The sequence below is a fragment of the Carassius gibelio genome, chromosome B21 (genome assembly GCF_023724105.1).
Source record: "Carassius gibelio isolate Cgi1373 ecotype wild population from Czech Republic chromosome B21, carGib1.2-hapl.c, whole genome shotgun sequence".
NCBI lineage: Eukaryota > Metazoa > Chordata > Actinopteri > Cypriniformes > Cyprinidae > Carassius > Carassius gibelio.
The window spans coordinates 28997679-29002644 of NC_068416.1; the positions used below are offsets into that span (position 1 = coordinate 28997679).

The 4966-nt window shown below is 35.3% G+C and overlaps 1 long non-coding RNA gene across 1 annotated transcript; it reads left to right on the forward strand.

Moving 5' to 3' along the window:
• Positions 1-2835: 2835 nt before the first annotated feature.
• Positions 2836-4754, forward strand: LOC127986368 (uncharacterized). Its single transcript, XR_008160836.1, has 3 exons — positions 2836-3362; positions 4042-4178; positions 4298-4754. It is a non-coding gene; the product is annotated as an uncharacterized LOC127986368 (long non-coding RNA).
• Positions 4755-4966: the final 212 nt, after the last annotated feature.

Genomic DNA, 4966 nt, shown 5'->3' on the forward strand with positions numbered 1-4966 from the left:
CTTTTTTTTTCTTTTTATTCATTTATAAATTAATTAATTAAAAAGGGCAGGAAAAATTTGAAATACACATTTAAATTAAATGACTGAAAAAATATATATATTAAAATAAGTAATGTAGGAAATGCTTCAAAGACTGGGGGGGGGGGAATATGTCAGTGACTTGTTGAAGTGGACGAAAACCATAAAATACATATAATACAAATAACATCTCACTCTCTCTCTCTATACTGTATATAAATAAATACATTTAAATAAATTTATGCATTTAGCAGATGCTTTTATCCAAAGCAACTTACAGTGCATTCAGGTTAACATTTTTTACCTAATATTATATATAAGTATATAAAGTATATTATTATAAAAAGTATAATATTGTACTCTATAATATAATATAATATTGTATTGTATTATCCAAGTTGTCTGTCTGGAACGCAGCATTAGATTAACATCAATAAACGATCGTGTACTACAATTAAAGGTCCCGTTCTTCGTGATACCATGTTTTAAACTTTAGTTAGTGTGTAATGTTGTTGTTAGAGTATAAATAATATCTGTAAAATTCTAAAGCTCAAAGTTCAATGCCAAGCGAGATATTTTATTGAACAGAATTCGCCTACATCGAACGACCTGGTTGGACTACACCCCTCTAGTTCCTGCATTAATGACATCACTAAAACAGTTTTATGATTAACCTCCGTCCACATGAATTCACAAAAAGGGGGCGTGGTCTTGTTGCGGACGGAGAAGAAGGAAGAGCTGCGTTTGTCGCCATGTCGTCGAAATGCTGTTATTTTCATCTCGGAGTCCAATCATCTTTGTTTGGGCTTCCCAGGAACGCTGTACTTAGAGATCAATGGTTGCAATTTATGTTTAACTCTGTTCCCGAAAATTATAATCCACATGTAAAACTATATGCAGCACATTTTGCTGAGGACAGCTTGCTGATGACAACTTCTTCAATCTCAATCAGTTTAATGCCGGATTCACACAAAGATTATTCCTGAAAGATGGAGCAGTTCTCTTTGTCTGGAGAAGGTGTTGTTTATGGACCACAACCGGTAAGTGTACTTTATTATTTAAGTCGGTGCGTTTAACAGTTTCTGTAACTTATTACACAAAGGGCAACGCTGTTTAGCTTTGTTAACTAGATGTTAGGGCTGTGAAAAAACTTGAATGCGATTTTCATGCGCATCTCGTCAGTAAAAACGCTCCTGTGATTATAAGTACATCTCCAGCATGTGCGTTCTATTACTGTCTATGATTCAGATCTGGGTTGCCAGGTTTTCAAAACAAATCCTGCCCACTTGCTTCTCAAAACTATACCAATCACATTTCCAGGAGGGCAGCGTGCGCTCAGCTGCTGTCGAATCACAACACAGGAACCGCTGGCCCAATCACAACTCGTTATGTGTTTCTGAAGGAGGGAATTTATAGAACAAGGAAGTCATCAACCCGTTTTTATGACAGTGAAAACAGCGGTATACAGATAGGTGAATTGTGTGAAAAATACTGTGTTTTTACACGCGAAACATGAACACATGTTATATTGCAGACTGTAAACACAAAGCTTCAAAAAAGCGTGAAAATGGGACCTTTAAGAGCCATTCTAAGGAGACATCTCAGGAATTTGTCAAAAAGACAGCGACTCCTAAGTAGCACTTGAAATACGTCTAGGTGCATTTGCTTTACGTGCAATGTTGGGTAACGCATGTGAAACAATAAGGAACGATCGTAAAAAGACTTGTAGAAAAGCTCTTAAGGTCTAAGATCAATCGTTATCGAGAAACTCAGCGCAAATTAACGAATGGCTTGACACAAACCGTACTGAGGCAGAGCCTACAAGGCCGGGTTTCCCGATAATGATTGAATTAAAAAAAATATATATATCATTAAAAAAAGAAAGAAAGAAAACTGAAAATCCGGTGCCCCTTATGGGAAAGATAATTTATGACACTGATCTATGGTTTATTGTTCGAAGTGTTATTTCAGGGTAAGGATATGTTCTTATAGGAGATTACCTTCAAATCATGACACCGAATTCACATTTCACTAAATTCGATCACTGAAACAAGCACTCTGACGAACCATTAGTCCCATTCTAGTGGGATAACAACATATGATTTTTCATATGATTAAAGTGCTCTGTGAATAAAACTCAAAATAGAAAAATAATAGATGTGCTAATTTCTTTTCATATCTGTCCTTTTTAAGTTCCTCCATAGTCCAAAATGCAGCATATTGTCTAAAACAAAAGTTATGACAACATTTTCAAGTAAATTGATATGCGCTTTGCTACAATAGCTATATTCCCCCGCACTACAATGCATTGTGCAGCTTTGCCAGACAGCTTTTGATAGGTGGATACCATATAATAAAGCAGCCGTGTTCCAAAGGACCAAAAGTGTCTGCTTCTGTATGGTTTGTGTCAAGCTATTCTTTAATCTGGCAGTTTGATGAAAAGAAAGAGATAAAATGTAGTAGAAATAAACACGTTAAGAATCCGTAGAATCGTAGGACTCTTATTACTTTTTAGGACTATTATTATGTTGTAATGTTCGCTTGACCAATCAGCAGAGAGGGGCGTTACATTCCCGCCCACGTGTAGAGATCGAATATTCAAGTTGTTGTTTTCTCTCCTTGAACATAAAAATGGAAAAATGAAGCCGATTTCTTGATTTTCCGCTTTGTTTGAGTAACCCCAGAGTGCAGTCTGGACGATGGACGGGGCAACACTTCGAGACACGTGTCGCCCCACCCATATTTGTTTTCCCCGCCTTTGACATTTTCCTCCGAGCCAGCAGGGGGCAGTTTGTGTTGACACAAACAGAGCGGTGGCAACTACAGCAGCAGAGTAATAACGCTATTCCGTTGATTGCTTGAGGTGAGTAAAAGTGGTTGTGTAAATATCTTATAATATGAAATGCGATGTTCGATCATTTATTTATCCATGGTACGTTCAATTTGAATAATTATTGTTAATAATTGTTATAAATTGCTAATTTTATTGTTCTTTGTGGATTGTAACAGTACACTCTGTACATGGGTTTAGTTCATTCGATTTTACAGAGGTATGGCATCACATTTGTCAAGTTATTTGAACAGACATGCATGATTTTTGTGTGTATATTATTATTATTATTATTTTTCAGGATGACATGATCAGGAGGTGGTGGTGTTCTGTTCTCCTGGACAGCTTTACTCCGCAAATGTATGTAGCTGTTTGAATGTTGCTACATGAAACATTACTCTGTACTATATCTAGCAATATACCTACCTCTTGACATTTGTTCTTTTAGAGCTCAAACACTGAGGGGAGGAACTTCACTATTCACCATGTCTTCAGGCAGAGTCCAGCAAAGCAGGTTATTTGTGCACATACATTCATTAAGAACTAATAATTACATGTGTGTGTACATGCAGAGGTATTTTAGTTATTACAGCTACATAGTTATTCAGATGTGAAATTGGTATTATGTACAAGTACTATATTGGTCAGCACTGTGGATTATTTAATCTATAGCTATCAGTTAACATCAGCATCAAAGACATTTAAAAACATTTCAGCTTAATTCATTTTCAGACAGCAGCGAGTGTTTTAAATAACTTTGTTTGCGATCTAATGTGGATTTTGTTCACCATATAAGACAGAAATATTTATATTCAATGTAAAAGATCTTCAGGTGGATCATGCATACAAATATATACAAATATCTCACTGGATTATTACAATTAATGGCAAAATGAATGTGTGGAAATGTAAACTAATATATCCTACTGACACACTACAGCAAAAGATATAAATAATTGGCTTAAAACAGTTTTTTTCAATATGAAAATACTAAGATGCCTAATACTTCTGCACAGTACTGTATATATTAACATTTTATTAGTGTTATTATAAAAGAATGAGTATGTAGTTGTGACAACAGAGTTTTTAATGAGAGTTTTAAAGCAAGGTTGTCTGTATTCAGTGTTTATATAATGTTTAATAACTTTTATATACATGTATAAATAAACCTATGTATGTTTTTGATTCAACAGCTTCCACTGGAAATCCTCAGGGAAGTTATTTTGTCGGCGGGTAACTCTCCATATTTGACACTTTCTCTGGTTTGCAGATGGTTTAGGGATGTGCTCCGAAGTTTTTCGGAAAGCGGCACAGTTTGCCTGGCTAGAGAGTAAGATTTCCCCGTTTAATGCTCATTCTCCAATTGAATTTTGTAGTAGAAGGCTTTTAAACTTTTTTTTGTATTATTATTATTATTATCTTTCATGTATTTTGTCTTTACACTATAAGTTGTGGCCAACTGGAAGAATTGTCCTCCTGTCTCCTGACCGGAACGAGTTCAGACGGATGTACAGCATCAGGGAATGCGTGCAGTGCAGAGCCCTTTTCAAGTTTAACCCACTGGGTACAGGGAAGAGACCGGCGTGGTGATCTTCTGGGCTTTTGTTTACACAGGATTTTGTTCCAAGGACTGTTTTTTTTTTTTTTTGGCATGAAACACATTTGTGTGTTAAGTTCATTGAAGGGAAATAGTTGAACTGAGATCAACTGGTTTTGATGTATTAATTGATGTCATTTAAAGTTAAACTTTGCACTGTATAATGTTTTAATAAAAAAGCTATGGAAAACACGTGCATGACAACAGGTTTCAGTCATTTACATCAGTCTATCATTCTTTAAGGTTTCTCATATTTGATGATAACATGATTTGCTATGCATTGCTCATAATGGATTCTTAGTTTAGTTGTGACAGGATTGTGAGGATTAATGAGGTTTTCAATAGTGCAGTTCAGAAAACAAATAACAGAAAGTAACAAGTGTTTTTGGGCAAGTTCTTCAGAACCTGTATAGTTCCTTCCTTGCAAAAAGTAACCATGGATTTATTGTAGTAAAAATATTTGTTGGCATATTAATTACTGTAATTATAAAAACACCATAGTTTTACTATAGTTACTGTAG